Source organism: Coturnix japonica, chromosome 3 (genome assembly GCF_001577835.2).
Source record: "Coturnix japonica isolate 7356 chromosome 3, Coturnix japonica 2.1, whole genome shotgun sequence".
In the NCBI taxonomy this organism is placed as follows: domain Eukaryota; kingdom Metazoa; phylum Chordata; class Aves; order Galliformes; family Phasianidae; genus Coturnix; species Coturnix japonica.
In genome coordinates, this window is record NC_029518.1 from 4,880,514 (window position 1) to 4,898,995 (window position 18,482).

Below are 18,482 nucleotides of genomic sequence, written 5' to 3' on the forward strand. Positions count from 1 at the left end.
TTTCCAAGAGCAGAAGCCTTCCTGGGTTAATGGAAATTGTGATTTGTTGAAGCATTTTGAGATACAGTCCACATTATTCTGAAACAGAGTGGAATTTTTCATGCTCCTTGGGGCAGAATTCAGTGAACACTTTGCTCAGGAGCAGTGCAGATCCTGTCTCGGTACCACTGTGGGGCATTCAGGAAGGTTTGGACAAGTTGTTCTCATTTATTTATTCTTTCTTTGTGTATCAGACTTCCTCAAGTGTCTGAAGTGACTGACTTGTCCTTTGTTACAGTGGTGGATGAGAAATATCAGTGGCTGGAATTACTGATGTTAAATGAATAAAGGCTCATCTTCCTTTTTTACTGCCACTACCAACCTGCTACATTCTCACTGCATAGAAGCAGGTACATTGTAGGATTTGTCTAGAAATCTTGATCATGAGCTCTGATCCTACAAGATGTTGCATGAGCAAAGAACACAAATGTGGCTGATTCTCAACCCTTGTACAAATTGGCTGAGCTGCTCTATCCCCAGCACTAGCTATGAACCACCACAGTCAGGCAGGCGTGGGAGTGACTGGTCAAAATTCATGTAGAACTTAGGAACAAGAGAAGGCATGACGTTACATATGGTTGGAGAGCCAATGGTAGGTCCAAAGTGAGATGGTTGGGAGTCTGTGAGAGCATCGCATGAAGGGCAAATAAAAGGGCAAAGCCCAGCTGAGCATGGTGTTCAGGGCAGCGAGCTGTACGACAAACATGGCAGGCCTGCTTGGATTGTAGGTTGGAGGCTCTCCCTTGTGTATGCTTTGAAGGAATGGCTGGACACAAGGACAGGCAAAGATTGTTGCTGGGGGCAAGATAACTTCCAAATGGAGAAGTAGATCCCAAACTGAGAGGTTCTTCCTGAATGCTTGTGTTATGTGTTTAAGTTTTATGGGCTGGGTTCACCTTGCAGTGAATACAGAGGGAATGATGATAGTTACTGACTGCTGGGGCTCCCATGGGGAATTGGGTGCAAAGAGGGGACCGGGGGAGGCAGCCCTGGAAACTGAGAGAGAACAAAACATCCCAGAGAGCCAGGCTGATAACGCTGTCGTGATGGAAACGAAGCGGTATTCCAGAGACCAGGCCAGGAAGTGGATGTCACAAACCTTGGCAAAGCGTTGAAGCACCGAGGGGTCGGAGCCAGATAAGGGAAAGCTCGGGGCGGGGGGCTCCGGGCAGCACTGAGGGAGCTGGGGGTGAGAAGGAGGGAGGAAAGGGTGGCGGGGGAGGGCGGCGAAGGGCAGAAGGGAAGAGCGGCACAGGGCTGGAGCTGCAGAGACTGGGCGTCGCTGCTCGCGTGGGAAGGCGGCGGGGCAGATACAGGGGATGGATCAGCGGCGGAGGAAGTGAGAGCCGGGATGGGCTTCCCACGGGGAATGACAGAGCAGCGGGAGCGCTGTGATGGAGGAAGCGGATGCTGGAGGGGAGCCAACATTGTCCCCGCGATAGGACAGAGAGGCAGGGGAGGAGCGTGATGCCCGAGGCGAGCGAGCCTCCACGTAACCGTGAGGAGAACGGCGAGCACCGGGACCGCGTCGGAGCCACCTGCCGGCACCGCAGCGCGGCCGCTCGGAGCCTCCGCAGGGCAGGGACGGCGCCCCGGCCCCACCCCCACCCGTCAGCGCCGCCCCCCGCCCCTCGGCGCCGCCCCTCGCCCCTCGCTGCCGTGCGGGCGGAGCGCAGCGCAGCGCCTCGTAGCGCAGCGCGGGGGCTGCGGGCTCCGCCGGTCAGTCCGCGCCGCAGCCGAGCAGGGAGAGCCGCCCCGCGGGCAGCAGGAGGTAGGGCCGGGCAGGGCTCGAGCGTTCGTGCGGACGGTCCCCCCCACCCCCCTCGGCCGTGTCCCCGCCGCAGCCTCCATCCGCCGCACAGCGGAGCGGCCCGGGCCCCCCCCCGCGCCCGGCAGCTGTCAGCGCGGAGCCGCCCCGCCCCAACGCGGCCTCGCCACGGAGCCGCCGCCCCGCGGAGGGACCGACACCGACACCGGCACCGCGGCGCTGCGCGTTATTGGGGTCCGTCCCGAGCCGCGGTGCGGGTCGCGCCCGGGCAGGCGCTGCGGCACGGGCGGGGCGCGGGGGGCGGGCGGAGCCGGGCGGTGCTGCGGCTTTGTGCTGCGGGGCCGGACCTGCGGGAAACGGGCCGGGCGGCGAGCGGCATCGAGTCGCCGTGTGCGAGATGGAACGGCACTGCGGCGGACGGGGGACGGTGCGGGGAGGAAACATGGCAGGCTGCGACGGGCGACGTAGGGTCGCGCTCGCTCGGCGCCGTCCTTAGGTAGAAAACCTCCGCGTTCTGTGTTTGAATCGAGACGACCCTGTAGATGGAACGACCATCCTATGCCCGGCTGTGCCGCGTTCGGAAACGAGCCGCAAAGCGCCGCTCGCCGGGGTCGGGAAACAAAACCAAATCCCATCGCTCGTTCAGCGGCCGGGAATGCATTGTCCTCAATGACGGCCGCGGAACAAAGCTCCGAGCCCCAGCGATGCCGGCATCGCGGTGTGAGCTCCGCGGGCCATTGCGGAGATGGGCTGAACGGTGCCCGGAGGCTGAGGGGGGGTGGGGAGGTGGGGGCCGCGGGGAGAGCGTGGGCTCACGACTGCGGAACGAGGCTGAGCCGGCGCTGAGCTGTGTCGTTATCGCATCCCGTAGCGTCGGCTCGGTGCTAAAAAGGAGGTCGGCTCGGAGGAGAGGACGGCAGCGCTTGGGGATGAAATAGGAGCTTGCAGCTGTTTCAATGGCAGAAAAAAAAAAAAATCAACAACGCAGAAAAGCATAACGAATGCTGTTTCATCCCCATTGTGGTGTGAATCCTGCGGCTGTGGGGTGGGTGAGCTGCTGAGCGCCGCCTGCACGCAGAGCTGGAATGGAGGGGGCAAATGCTGCATGCATGGGAGACCCCGGTGCAGCTCCGGGCCCCTTTCGGCCAACACACTGATCTGCTGCGTAAAAGATGCTTCTGTGTTCCCTTCAACGTACACGAAATGTCATCATTTAAATCCCTTTTGTTGGAGGGATTTATTTTTAATGTGGGTCAGTTACAGGATTTAATATTCCTAGTTGGATTACGACATTGTTTGTGAGGAGGACATATTTGGGGCGTATTTTGTGGAGCACAGATGAGGTCTGTTTATGCAGATGCTGAGGGCTCACTGCAAAGGGTACGCAGACTGCTGATCTCTACAGGTACCTAAATTCCTTAGTCATTCAATCTGGGCACAAGTTAAAATCCAGCCCAATAGCTGATTGCTGCTGCCCTTCCCCATGAGTCAGCTCCGATACACAGCCCAGACTGCTGCCTGGCTGCAGGCCTCCCTCCCTCCTGCTCGCTGTTCCGTGGTTCTAGGAAAACCTCTGCAGTCAGCTGTGCTCGGGCTGTGGGAGGTGGATGGGCTCAGCAGGGTGAGGAGCCGTTGGCAGCACTGAGGGCTGTTTTGGCTTGAAGTTAAATAAGGGGTTGGGAAGCAGAGCGCTGCAGGTTGTTTTCCGTGCTGTGTGATGCACACCATGAATGGGCGCTTGGGCTGAGAGCAGGCTGCCTCTGGGTGATCCGTGCTGCACGGGGCCGTGTGGGGTTGCTCTGATGCACAGGCTGGTGTGTGTGTTGGGGGTTTGCTTCCAGCCGATGGAGCTGCAGAGTGTGCCATTGCAATCAGCCCTACCCTCTGCGCGAGCTCATGGCGGTGTGCCCGAGTCAATCCGGAGGGAGTCGAGCCTGCATTTCTGCAGTATGAAAACGTACTCGTCTCCTCTGGCTTTCTGCTGTGTTTACAACTTAGAAATCACCTTGTGTCTGGTGGTTATCACCAAGGACCTCTTGCATGGCAAAGCAAGTGTTGGAGTGAAATGCGTGTGCTGTCAAATGGCACCGAGCTGCAGTGGCTGTTCTGTAAGGAGACCGCATTGAGACTGCTGTTCCCCAGCGCTGTGCTTTTCCACATGTGGTTTCCATTGCCAGATCTTTGTTATTACTCCTAAAATGACCTGTAGCTAATCTATTTTTCTGATAAACAAGGGTGCAATGCTGCTGCAGCCAAAGCCGGGCCTTCAAGGCTTTGCCTTCATCCAGTGAGAAGAAGGTTATGGAGATTCTGCATACAAGGGTTTTGGTTTTTATGCTCGGTAGGTCTCATCTTATTTAATGGAGTGATGCAGATTAATTCTATGTATTTAAGCAGTCCTCTTTCCCCTCCCCCTCCCTCCCCAACTTGTCCAGTGTCATTTCTTTTTCATCTATTGGCTCATTCCAGATCCAATTGGTACTGTCCATTTCTCATCAAAAAGCCTGACTTTCCATGAGGAAAACTTTCTTATGTGTCATTGCATGGTGGTTGAGTTCAGACCAGGTAGGTGGACTTACATCTGAAACCATCATTTCTACTATTCATTTATTTTCTACTTATTCACTGTATGTGAATAGGAGAAGCTGTACAGCCATCTGGGTGATCCCAGTGGTCTTTTCCAACCTTGATGCATCTGTGATTCTGTAATTGTTCTCGGGGGTGGAAAAGTCTTTGTATGGCCAAGGACATGTTAAGGTTGAGGAGTGTCTTGAGCTATTCTCTCTCTGCACCATTAGTATTTTTTGTGTCTCTTCTCAGAATGAAGTTTTTGGTGCTAAGTGTGAGCTCTTGAGGATGTTCCCCCTTGCTCTTCTCTTTCCATTTTGTACAAATGCATCTAGTTCATTCTAGAGCAGCATTTTTTTTTTTTTTAGCATATCTTTGGTGTCTCTGCTACTGCCAGAGAAACACACTGTGCTGCTGCATGCTCATCTTCATTTCACCATCTCCTGAAGGCACTGAACATTGGGACCACAAGGTGAGACAGTGTTGGTTTGGCTTATTCAGCAGTGTCCTCTGTGAAGAGGAGGGCAAGGAATGAACACAAGAGGCACTCGGCATGAAAGCCTCATGCCAACAGATGCTAACACACACACGTTGGTGCTGTGAATAGCCAAGCTGGCCATACCACTTGTGCTGTTGGAATGGGAGAGGTGTGCCATTAGTACACAGGCGTCTAAAAATACACTGCTGTGAGTCTGTTCACAGGTAAATGTTCCAAATTAAGTAGCTTTTCTATTCGCTGGAGTGCAGAACATGTGCTGTTCTTTTTTTGGAAGAAGAGGCCGCATCATGAAGCTGCACCTGCTGGTGGCTGCTTGGCTTGTTGTCTGTGAAACACGTTCAGGATGATGCTGTTGGGCTCCTGCTCATGTTCACATGGCCACAGCTGGTACTGTACATAAGAAGAAACCATTTCTCTTCAGTTAAAAACATACTTTGGATGGATGGGCAGCACTGATCCCCTGTGCCAGTGGGGCTGCGGGCGATCTGTCAGAGATAGGTGGTTGTGTGTGCAGTTTAAAAGAGCCAATTTGGCTGCCATTAGCTGCTGGAAGGTGTGATCAGGGTGAGGAGATGCAGCCTAGAGCAAATAAAGCTTGGGGTTTTTTTGTACTGCTTCATGACCAAATAGCGTCGAGGTTAAATGTGAAGTAGCCAACTTGAGGAGTGCTACAGCGTTCATGAGTGGTTGTGGTCCCTCCCAGCCTTCATCCCTATGGATTACAGACACTTAAATGTTTTCTTTAAAGCTGGTTTCTCCTTGCTGGGGGCTGGGCAGCCAGCTGGGTGTACTTGGCCATAAGGTTACACTGAGTACTGAACCTGAGCTTGGGTAGCATCATCTTCCAGGCCAATCCAATAGGCATCTCTGGGAGGGCCCTCATCTCTCCTGCAAAACTCAGTTCCCAGCATCATTATGGCCCCATGTGCTCCATCAAGGTGTTGTGAGACTCCCAACTGCCCAGCAGTCATTCAGATCTGCTTCGATATTCGGTTCCTGTGAGTTACGCTATCTGATCCACTGTCTTGCTGTTGGTTGATTTATTATAGAGTGGCACAGAGTGTCTGCTTTTGGTTCCTACTTTGACATGTTGAAAGAAGGCCTTGTGTTGGGAAGAGCAAGAAGGCTGTCTGGGTGTTTTGTTTTGGAGGGCACTGCTTGTGCTGGCTGGGCAGCTCTGCAGCCCAGTTTGCAGTGGTGATAATTTGTGGTTACTGCAGTAAGCAGTGCAGAGCAAATCGTGCTGTTTTGTGCAACGTGACCAAATGCTTATTTCTTCTACTTATTCTGTGGATCTCGTTTAACGCCTAGACATCACAAAGTGCTAATTAAGGCAAGTGGCTCCTCTCCTTTTTGCCTTCAAATGGGAAAAGGGTGCTGTCTGCAGATCTATGTTGGCTTGATGTAGGTGAGCTTATTTTAACAGCTCTAGGTTTTTGCTTTGGCATCTGAGTTTGAAAGCTTTTGTCTGTAGCTAAACTAACGATAAGATTTCCTTCCCTTCCCAAGGGCTATCACCAACTTCTCTCTTGGTGAACAAAAGGTGAGCGTTTCAGGGTGATTTCCAGCCAGTCTCTGTGGATGGAATGCTTTGCACTGATGGGCAGCTCATAGCTCTGGTATGCTACCAGCAAATCAATTTGTAGCAGCACTGGAATGTGGCATGAAGCTGGTTATCTTAGATGGAGAAAGCACATTTTGCCTCCTGCTACCAAATGAGTGGTTTTTTGGAGCTTCTTTGAGCCTAGATCTGCCTATGGCAGTCAGCGGGCAAGTGGATATGGGGATGTTTTGAATGCTACCTTTAGAATACTGTGTTTTTATTGAAATATGAAATGCTGTCAGGAGGCCGGATTCTAAATCTGAAAGAAACTTGTGGTTGATATTGGTGGAACTGTGGTGGTTTGTACCAGCCAAAGATCTCATCTTGCAGCCTGTGAGTTCTGATAGAGCAAAGGCTGGCGCCTGTTGCGTTTTGCTCTTCCACATTTTTGGCATCAGAGGAGCTTTTTCTGATTGTTTTTCTCATTTGAAGGCTGATTGTACTGAGTGACCTCTCCCTAGTCAAGGGTGGGCCAGTTTATGTGGGAAAGTCTTAGTCAATGTGTTTGAGAGATTAGTGGGACTGCGCCACAACGGGCGCTGTGCATTACGCACCGGAATGTGCTGGGCATCTGCCAGAGATTGGAAGCAGGGCTAAGCGACAAGCGCGGATGCTGTCACAGTCTCCCTAAAATAGTACTCTGGATAACAGGAGATGTGGAAAGTTATCACTTACTTCATTTTAGCACAAATGCCTTCCTGAAAACTGGTTGCAGACTGAGGGTTCAGGGAGATCCTTTTGGTTATGTATTCTGTTTGCATCTTGAGAACACTGTGGTCCTTCGCAAGCCTTTAACCAAGGGCAGGGTAGGAACATAGGTGAGAAGAAAAAAAGCTAGAAGAAAAATAAAGGAAGAAAAAGCTGGAAGAAAAAAGCCATGGAAATGAAGCATAAGCCCTGCAGCTCAACTTGGGGCAAGCTGTTTACGTGCTATTCACTGTTACCTGATTAGGAAATGAGGTGGGTTTGTGTCCTGGTGTGGGTTAGGAGCAGCATCCTCCCATTCATCATGTCATGGTGGTGAGCTGAGCTCAGAGCCTCAGACACGCCTCAGCTGGTTGGTAGGAGCAGGATTTTGGAACATGGTGATGGATACAAGCAATTGGAAGTTGGGTATTAAAACAAGTGGTGGTTTACCACTGCAGGCTGCACGTGGTTTTGTTTAAGGGTAAAAATAAGCACATTTGACTTTCAGTCCTTTGTCAACATGAGTCTGATCATGTGGCTTTAGCCATTGGCGTAAGCCATTTAAACTTAAAACCTGTGATGCCTGAATTAGTTTCTCATGGGGAGGAGATGAGTTAGCTTCTAGATGGGATAACGTAGGGAAGAGCAGGGGCCAGAGGCTTGTAGCAGGGGTGTAACGCCCTGAGTCAGCAGGTAGCTCTGCTCAGCCCTGCTGGGCACCTGCTGTAGAAAAGGAGAGCCTGAAATATCTGTTCTCTGGGTGCTTGCTCTTGTGGCTGCAGGGACTTGTCAAGGTAAGAGAAAAGCAGGAATGTTATGGACTAAGAGGTCCAGAACGAAAAGTCCAGACTACCTCAAGCCATGACCTTTCAGCACATGTGGATTTCGGGCCTAGTGATGTGTGTTGTGCTTTTAGAAAGGCCAATGGATTACCTCATTTGTGGAAAAATACCTGCCAGCTTCTGATCTGCGCTAGGAGCCTGGCGTCTGTCCAGCTCTCAAAGACTGCGAGATGTGGTTCTGCCATCATGTCTGGACCACAGCTGAAATCTCTGGCCCCAAGCATGATCCACGTGGCTCATGCTCAGAGGAGAGCAGGTCTGTGTGTTCCCCCCTGAGCTTTGGTGCTGGGAGAAGGCTCCTTTAGCACTGAGTGCGCTGCTGCCTGGCTCACTGGGGAAGGAGGGGCTGCCCTGCTAGATGGACAAAGCAGGGTGCTGTGCTTGTTCTCCAGGGTTGGGCTGGGGAGAGGACGTGGCATAGCAGATACACCACGGGGGGATTCCCTGACCCCAGCTGGCCCACTAAGCCAGCTTTGCAGCTTTGCGTTGCTGGAGTGTGTCAAGTAGCTTTGTTGCTGGTCAGAATCTGGCTCCAAGGAGGGTATGCTTTCATAAAACACAAGCAAAAAAGGTGAATCAAATTAAATAACAATAATAAAATGCATTCCAGTTGGCATGTCACTGAGATTCGTGTTTTTTAGTCATGTATAACTTCTCGTGTTATTTCCATGTATTTGCGAGCAAAAAAAGTTACAGAAATTGCACAAATTAAGTAAGAGATGTGAAAAAATGGGCAATAATGCTTTAATCTGGATGTGAGAGGTGGCGGAAGCAAGTTATTTTTAGAGATCTGTTCTCGTAAGCAAGACAAACAAGAATATAATGACTTAAAGGTGGATTAAATGTATCTGACAAAGAGTTAAATATATATGACCCAGGCAATAGGTGAAGTAACTGTTGTGCAGTACTATCTATTTACCAGATTGGTAATGAATTCACAACCCGTTCTTCACTTTGTGTGGCAGTGAAATAGGGACCCTTGTATTCTTTTTATAATGCTACCAGATTTTCTTTCTCTGAGATGCTCAGAGGTGAAGAGATGTGAATCCTCAGCTGAGCCACATTGCAGAGCTCCATCCAAGCATGTGGAGCTGTGCTAATTGATGTTGTCATGGCCTGTAGATCAAGGTTTTACATCATCTCTGTATAAAAATGAGCAGAGGAACGTGTCTGAGATGAGATGTTGCTCGTTTCCACTTCTGAACAGTATTAAAAATGTAAAGATTGCCAGAAATGTGCAAAGGCATCAAAATGCCAGTAAATAGCTCTAAGAGGGGACAATGGTCCCCTCATTGTGGGCAGGTGCAAGTAATGGGGAACACACAGCTCATATGTGTTTCTAGTTTGAGCAATCCTCATCCAGTAGCAAATGTGGAGTGGTCATGCAGCTGGAGCAGTGGAACAAAGATTGGTATTTGGGTGTAGGGGTATGGCGGGATCTAGGGATGCTTGTCGAGGTGCTCACTGGAATAGGCTGAGGCAAAGAAGTTCTGTTGCCTTAACTGGGGTCGTCTTCTACACAAGTGGATGGGATGCCATGGAGTCCTAATGATCTGCTTGGCAGGTGAGGGCCACATGGACATACCAGTGATAGGTGGAGCCGGGGCTGGTGGGGCCATGCCGGCTGCTTTAGAGATGTTTCTACAGCTGTTGCCCACCAACAGGAAACAATGTCAGTCACTTGGACCCGCAGTGGCTCAGCGAGCTTGGGGGGTTCAGAGTCACAAAGTTCCTTACATTCCTGGCAGAGGGCACAGGACCTCTGTCACCTTAATGGCAGTTTGCAGGGCAGTGTGTCCGTGTTGTTGCAGCGTGCTTTTAACTGAAGAACAGCTGTTTTCACTTTTAACTTCTGGTTGTCATCAGCTGCTGAAGAGCCATGGAGGAACTTTGGGCTTGAAATTAGTTCTTGAGACTATTTAATTGGTGCCTGTAACAGTCTTATCCTTGAAGGTTTTATGCATATTTGATATAAGCGCATCTCCTTTCTGCTGTTTAATAGCTTGGCTATCACTGTTTGCTCTAAAGAGAACTAGGAGGGCACACAAAAATGTAAAACAGGAACAAAAATAATGTCATAATTTTTAATGCTCTATTTTGTGTATTGATCAAAACATTGCCCTTTATGAAAGACTGAAATGCTTGATGGTAATGAGTGTTGAAAAATGGTCACTATGCAGGCAGCATGACTGCTTTATCAGAGGGGAATTTCCAAATTGCATTCCAAGCATGTTATTAAAGGATTAGATAGATGGGCGATTCACCTTGAGCTAACTGTCCTGAAACTGTGATTATGCTCGTAATTTGTATAAACATCCATTATGCAACTAATACTATTTTGAATTTCCTTTGTGCCTCGCAGTGGTTTATATTCTGGTTAGATATACTAGCAGTATGAATTTGATAGCTCTTGAGGGAATGTGTATTTTGGTTGTGAATATAGTGAGGCCCTGGCAGTGTTGCCCAGAGAGCTGTGTGTGCCCCATCCCTGGAGGTACCCAAGGCCAGGTTGGATAGAGCCCTGGGCAGCCTGAGCTGGTGGGGGGCAGCCAGCCCACAGCAGGGATTAGAGCTCAACAATCTTTAAGATCCCTTCCAACCAAAGCTGTTCTGTGACTCCAAGTTGTAGTTTTTGATGTGTCCATCTGAGGCTTGTGTCCATGCAGCTGGTTTGGCAAAGGAGCTTGGGGCCTTATTGTTGGTGGGCTGTGCTCTAAGCAATGTAATGTTACTGGGGCACTGCCATGGGCTGAGCCTGGGCTGTTTTCAGCTCTTTGTGCACCAGTTCTGCTAAAAGCTCTGGGTTTTGTTGCTGTTGGGTTGGATTTCTTTTTATTTCTGAATAGGAAGTGCAGTCCTGGTGAGTGTTCCTTAATAATTACTCATGTAAATGGCAAGGTTTGTTTGTTTTGATCTGCCATTCTAAATTGCATTCTCCTTTTCTCAAAGCAGAAAGTACTTTAAGTCACGTGTGTAGTGGAAAAATACTCAACTGTAGTGAAATAATACCGCTCTCTTTTTCCTCTAGATTGACCTCAGTGTGTAATAGTATATGGGAGTGTTTTGCATGTTGTTTCCTCCCTCGATTATGTTGATAAAATTACAAAAAGCTTCCCATTTTTGTTATTAGGAACAATGCATTCTTGTTCCTTTTGAAAATCTTCCCATCCTGTTTTTGACGTTCATTGACTACAGCCTGGAAAATGCTGGTATTTTTTAGAGCACTTAAGTCATTTTCTGCATTCGAGATAAAGGGCACAGCAGCCCAGAACGCCTTTGGAAGCGCTGGGTGGAAGCCGAGTGTGTGTTGAAACACACACATGGGGTTTGGGAAGCTCCAGTGCTTCAAATGGAGTCTTAGTGACTTATTCTGATATTTTGAGCCATGTAAATGTGGGGTCAGGTGGAAACCTCGCATCCAAACTGCATCCTCTATCCTTGTTCATGCTAACATACCGCAATGATAGCATTAGCAGTCTGTTCCTGATTCTGCAGTGCTGATGTTGTATCAGATGCAGAGCACTCAGTCATTCTGCTGAAGTTTGTGACTCTCATGGAAGGACTGATGAGCCACTTTCCAGATGTGACATGCCTGGGGTGATGATGTTACAGGTCTGATCTTAGAAGTCTTTTCTACCCTCAGTGATTCTATGTTGTCTCTGTTTTGGGTGAGCAGCACTTGTTGCTCATAGAGCTGGGTCTCTGGCAACAAAGAATTCTCCTTGTGCTGTTGTACTGAGACATTTCACTCTATGGCCTGAACAAGAGGTTCAGATGCTGACAGTCTGAAAGCCAAGCAGAGCAACCTTAATGGAAGATCCAGGAAATAGAGTGGCATTGATTTGGATGCTCAGTAGTATAATTTGTATGAGCATTGTGTTTGGCAGTGCTTCATTTAAAGCTGTGACTTTGGTGGGGGAATGGGGTGGAATGTACAGCTTCTACCTTAGTTACTGGCAGCAGAGGAAAGCTGCAGGCTGACTATGTAAAACTGACTGTGTCACAGTCTTCTCTGTGGTTGCCTCCCACTGTATTGCAGTCCCAAGACTTTAGGTCATCCTGAAGTCAGTGCATTGCTTAAAATAGGCAGTTCCTTCTGTGACTGCTATTCCAATTCCAGTACTTTAATATTAACCCTTCTCTACAACACTTCAAGTCGCTGTGAATAGAAAAGTTCTTGAATTAGCTTTACCAGGGAAGCTATGTACTTGGAGCATCAATGGTTCACTCCCAAGGTTGGAGCTATTCAGGAGTCAAACCCCCATTTCTTCAAGTCTCATCTGCTGTGATTGCTGAACTGACAATACTGATGAGTGGGAGATGGAAAGAAGCAGAAAATGGATGAAAATAAAGTGAAGAGTATCTAAAATCAAAAGAGGTGGGGGGAAACCAGGAGTGATGCAAGAGAAAAAGGTGATTTAAAATAATGACAATAATAACAATTAATTATCAGATGTTTCATTGTGCCAAGGCAGCAGGCTGCCGTATGATACTGGTCACGCAGGACCTGCCTCTCCTCACTGTAGGTTCAGCCCTGTGTGCTATGGCAGGAGGAGAATGTTGCAGCAAACCACTAATTGCCTTTTGGGAGGCCACTGACAAGGGTGGGTGCAATCTGAATGCTTTTGCTTGGTAGGAAGATCAAGGGCTTGGCAAGTTCAAATGTGTGCAGCGAGCGCTGTATCACCAACCTACGTGCTGTAGGAATGCACTGATGAGAGGTGGGTAGAGGTGGGAGTTTAGTTCTTCTTCCCCAGTGGTGTTTTACATTAGTTAATATAAAGCATAGTAATACAAAATCAATTTTGGCCAAAGCACTTCCTTAAACTTGCCGAGCATCACCTGTTAATGTAAGTGAAGCTAACATTGATGAAGCCTATTTGCATCAGATTTGTATTAGATCTGAGGGATTTATTACTTCTGCCTGCATTTATGCTAAGCAGAAGTACTATTCAAGGCAATTCTGGATAGTAGATGCTATGTACTTGCAGGCTGTGCATTTCCATCAGTACTTGCTGGACCTTCCCATGTCTGTTGGTGATGGATCGTAATGCCACCTTGTGGGGTACCAGCACGTTGTTCTCTGCTTGGCATCATTCATCTGATTCACTTGAATTCAAGTACGCTTTTGTTTCTAAGAGTGTGTGGAGGCAGCTCTGTACAAGCAGCAGTCAGTGTGTGCCCAGGCTGCTGCTGCTGCAGCGTCCTCAACGTTTCAAATGATTTATTGGAATGTAGAAGAATCTGCGACAGCGTAAGGGACCTTAGCTTTAATGTCTGCTTCTCACTGACGAACATTAACTACTTAGCAACGTGAATCAGATCTTGGGAGGCTTATTTTAGAACCAGCTCCTGTTTCTTGTCTCCTGAGCAGTGATTCAATTATAGGGGGGAAAAAAAAAGCAGTTATATAAATGACCGGTGGTCAGATGGGCAGTGTGTGTGCTCTGTTACCAAAGGTCCCCCCATAAACCTTAGCCTGGTCCCACACAGGGTTGTGGGCAGGTTAGTTGTGCTCAGCATCCCGCTGTGTTTGAGCCAAGCCTCCACCTGGGCTTCTGCATGCCATGGGTTCTGCCTTCAGAGCTGTTCTTCTGCTTAGAATAGGCGTGTTGACAGAAACACAGGGGCTGGAAGGGACCTGTGGGAATCCTTGAGCTCAACCCATACTAAAGCAGGTTCCCTACAGCAGGTCGCACAGGAAAGTGCCCAGGCAGGTCTTGAATAACTCTGGAAACATTACACTGAGTAACTCATATTTTATGACTGTAACAGAGTTAACTGTTTTGGATAGCTCAGGTTCGTGACCAGCTCTGTAAATTGAGCAAAACTGAAAAATATATAGATAAGGGTGCTGCTACTTCTTTCTGAAGGGCAAGAAACCCTGCTGCTCAGGCTTATGGCTGCTCTCAGCAGGGCTAAACTGTCTTCAACTTGCTTATGATCCATCTTTATGAAATTAATAGCAGATTGAAGTGGGAGGAAGGATGGAGAGCTGTGCTGTCTCTGTGAAAGAAAATCTGTCCAGTGATAAGGCTGTAGTTCCTACAGAGCTTCCAAAACATCCCTGGCTTTTGCTGCTGCAGAACCTATTTTCTCCTGTTCTGTCTGTGGATATTTAAAAGCAAAGTACAGATGGGGGGTCGTTTTGTCTCAGTTAAAATATCTGTGGGTAACGCCTGAGCTGGTGAGCCTTCAAAAAGCCTTGGTGGGGTGAGGGGTCTGCAAACCCTGTGTAGGGACACAGCTGTTTTAAGTGGCACTGCTTGGGTTGATGAAAGGGAAGAGCTGACAGTTGTGCCTTGGGCTCAGAGCATCACAGGCCCAATTCATTCTGATAGGAGCTGTTGGTATCTAATGCCTGTGAAAATGAAGCTCCCAGTGTTATGCTGCAGGTGAGAGTGTTGCTCTGGTTTTCAGCCTCAGTACTGTCTGCTTCCCCTCTAATGAGGCACATGGAGAATTACAGGAACTGTTGCTTGGGGGGATAAAAGTGTTGCTTTGATATTTTCTGCTGCTTGTGTTGACGAATGGTGATGAGAATGATTTTTAACCCATCAGATGGAACAGCTGATTAAATGGCTGTTCCAGCTTTTGTGCTCTACGTACAACAGCTGTATGGTTACTGCTCTATGTCCCCACGTTCTGGATGCAGCAGCTCAGCGTGTGCCTGTTGTGCTGATGGTGAATGTGACCCATGATGTTCATGGTCAGTGCCAGAAATGCTCATTCTAAGGGGTAATGAGCTTCAGGGAAAACAACCTGTTTTAAATCAGCATCTGTGCTGCCATCTGTAACCACTCCCAGTCCAAACTCAGGGTTGGGAACCCCCCAGAACTGTGAGAGTGATTTTGAGTTCTATTTACTTCTTATTTTGCATAGAACATATGAAAATTTTGAATGGTTTGGAGTTTCAATGGATGTAAAATCTTTGTAAATACCCAGCACAGCTCTCTTGTGTCTGCGATTCATGGGTAGTTCAGCCATGGCAAAGTCAAGCAAGCACAAATCTCCTTGATATTGGACTGCACCATCTGTCTAATCTATGTGTGTCAGAGATGGCTTGTTTGGGTCTTTTCTTCTACAGCCCATTCTGGAGAGACTGCATTACAATTCCTAGTCAGTGAGTGTTTTCCTCTTGATGTTTGTGACTTAGATAACGAACATGTTTTTCTTGTTAGTTTTGTAATGTGCATTTAATAAACAAAAATGCAGTAGTTGGTACAAACCTCTTGTGGTCATGGTTAAACCGGGTACTTGTGCAGCTCCACAGCCTTTTCTGCAGTAGCTGAGGGTGATAGTAATGTGGAGTAGCTGAATGGAGGAGTGGTACTGCCAGCACTTGTGGGGCAATGAGCACCAATATGTAGTGTAGGTTTGTCTGTTCCTTGGGGCTTGTTCCTGTTGATCTGCTGCTAACCTGAAAAGGCTCTGTTCTGTTCATCCAGAACTTGCCTTTGGTTGATGGAATGTCAGAAATGAGCATTTGAATGGATTAGCTGTTTTGTTTCTGTTTCCTTTGAGCAGTTTGTGTGAGCTGTCCCTTCTAAATGCCAGAGAAGTGCAAGTATTGCAGCATGACATAAAGAAACCCTGGGTTTTGCAGGTAACCTTTTCTTCTGATGTCCTTCCAAGAGCAAAGTGATGCAGTGACACAAGTCCTTATGGATCACAGAGGATCCTCCTCCACCTGGCATCGATGGGAAGGTTTTTCTCCCCTTTATTTATTTATTTTACCTTTGCTTGCACATGCTTTATGCAGAGAGATTCCTGCTCTCCAGGCAGCAGAGCCTGATGCACAATGCGATGCAGGAGGGAGAGCAAACTGTTGTCATTCAGAATTAAAATGGCTGAATCACTGCGTGGTGAGGCACTGTGTTAAGATGGAGTCGAGCAAGCAAATCGCTCCAGAAATGAGGGGACAATTTTGCTGTTGCTTTTGAAGTTCTAAAGCCTCTTTCCATACGTTGTGTTGACGTTGATGCCATCACGAATAGGAGTGTTTTATATAAAATTCCACTTCAGAGCTTCATTCTGTCCTGCCTGTGATAGCAGGCACTGTGCAAATGGAAACTAACAGCAGGATCCTTAGGGAAAAACAGGATGAAGTAATGCTCAAAGGTCTGCTTTCACCTCTCACTGTTTCACAGTGCATATTTTTGATGGGGAGTATAATAATAAAAAAGCTAGCGTGGTGTAATCCTGAGGTTTATATTAAAGCTTCTTAGCAGTGCATCATGCAATTCAAAACACTCTGTTCATATGTTCCCGTATGTGCCAATCCAGACGTTTTCCTGCTTTTATTATTCCGAATTAGGGTGCTTTAATTACTGGTGACCTGATTTGAATATGGACTTGGCTGATTTCGTTTCAAGCATTGATTGCAGTGCACTGGATGGGTCACGTTTTCATTCTGTGCCTCTCACAGCTGCTCTCTCTGCTCCACTCTGAGATGTCACATCTCTCTTCTCCACGATGCTCAAGGAAAGAGCCTTTGTGTGTGTGCTGGGAGAGGAGGGCTTTGCCCACTTTGGTGTCTGGAGTGTGTGAGTGCATCCCATTGAGGCTGTGCAGTGAGAAGGGCAGCCCAGGCCCAGGCACAACCCACCAGGCCTCTGGAAGCCTTATAGCAGCATTACACCCCCCTAATGAGCTGTTACGCTGCATTTTTTGTAATGAGGAGAGCTGGGCTTCTTCCAAGTGCATGCAAGCTGCAATTGTAAGAGGAAAACACAGCTGGCTGGGGAGCAGGGAGAGCCAGAACATTTGATCACAAGTAATTGTTCCGCTCGAAAAATGTCAAATGACAATGGATGTCATTTGGAACGAGTGATAGGGCAACTCTGTACCATGTTGGGATTTCTTCCAGTGGGAGTAACAAAACTGGTCCCACTGCCTTTTTGGCTGTAGAACCAGTGGCAGTTTGGAAATCCTTCAAAAATGACCTTTCCTGGGTTTCATTCTTTTTTTTTTTTTTCTATCCCATTATTTGGTAAAGCTTTGAAATGGTGTTTTTTGCCCTGAAAGGGGAACAAAGCTCAGGATTTCCCTAGAGAAATAATGCTTTTGGAGCCTGAGAAGACCACAGAGGGAGCATTCTGCTCGTTCTCCTCCCAAGGCTTGTTGTTCCACCCATGATGGCTTCTGGAGTGATGCACAGGAGAAAGGAAAAGCGAGAGGAGAGCTGGAGAGCTGCCAGGCCTTTAAAAAGACACTGCAGTAAACAGCAGTTAGGTAGGAAATGATCAGGACGAGCACTTTGTGCCTTGCTGTGTGTTGGTTTTTTTTTTCCATTGGTTAGGTGTTGTTTTTTGGTGGCTTGGTTTTATTTTTTTGTCTGTAAATCTTCAATATCTGAGAATCTTGGCTTATACTTTGAAAACAGAAAGAAGGTTGCAGGCAGTGCCATTAATCTGCAAGCTTTCCTTCGTGGCCGTGTCACCCTGTCATACTTAAAAGGCCCAGAGCAGAATGAAAAACACCTGCTGCTGTTGTTTCCTGAACAATTACTGAGCCTGGTTCAGTGCTGCACTTTTGCAAGACAAATCATACAAATGCATTTGTAGTGTCAATATCTATGCAGTGTCTTGTGTGACAAAGAGTTACTGGCTGTCTCTTATACACATCAGATGTGATTGTTCATTGTACAGTGAGCTGTGCTCTGCAATCATTTGCTGTCAGACTCCTCCTTATGCCTTGTAGCTGGCCAGGTTCTACATCTGCCTGCTGATGCCTTTGGGGCGTAGCACTTCAGGATATCTGCTTTGGATATTATCCTTTCTCAGAGTTAGCATTTAGTGCATGTCGACGTTATTTGTGTTTCTCATTTTCATCCCAAAAAATGGTTTAGTGACTATCAGGTCCTTGGTAGGCCTTAAGCAAGGAGAACTACTCTGTGGATTCTTCTTCAGCCACTCATATCTATCTCAAGGCAGCACAGAGCTGTTTATTATGGCTGAGCAAGCAGCACACATCACAGGCTGGTTGTATGTGAATTTTGCTAACATTGATCATATTAGATCTTCTGTCAGCATCCAGGGTGAGTGATGGAAAGTGAAGCGTGTCTCTTCCAGTTACCTTCTACCTCTACGGGAATTGGGTCATATGCTTCCATAATCCAAAAGACAACAAAATGCACTGATTTCTTCTAAAGTGCAGGGAAAAGGAGGAGGGTTTCCAGAGCAAAGCCTGAATGCAGGGAAAGTGAGTAAAAAAAACCAGCTCTATGGTGGAGCCGAGTTCTACTGGCTACAATGACTGTGCTGTAAAATGGTTGTCCTTGGAGGCAGTTGGTCATATTCAAACCTAATGTTAACAGACATCATGCACACTGAAACAAGGACAATAAAAGTACCCAACCAACCACCACTGATAAATTCAATGTCATTCTGCTTTGGCACTTCACATTGGGATTCAGAGCACATTCTGGGGGCTCTTTGCATATGTTGAGGGAAGCAGCACTATTACTTCACAATC

The 18,482-nt window shown here is 47.8% G+C and overlaps 1 protein-coding gene across 2 annotated transcripts in view; it reads left to right on the forward strand.

The window, feature by feature from the left end:
* The first annotated feature begins 1,682 nt into the window (after window positions 1-1,682).
* The window catches only part of SPTBN1 (spectrin beta, non-erythrocytic 1), a 108,847-nt gene continuing 92,047 nt past the window's right edge, over window positions 1,683-18,482 (forward strand). The window contains exon 1 of one of the 2 annotated variants that reach the window (XM_015856705.1): window positions 1,683-1,810. The gene's annotated coding sequence lies outside the window, so the exon portion shown is untranslated. Of the gene's footprint in view, window positions 1,811-2,189; window positions 2,304-18,482 lie in introns of those variants that run through there. The other variant, XM_015856706.2, reaches the window with a different exon arrangement.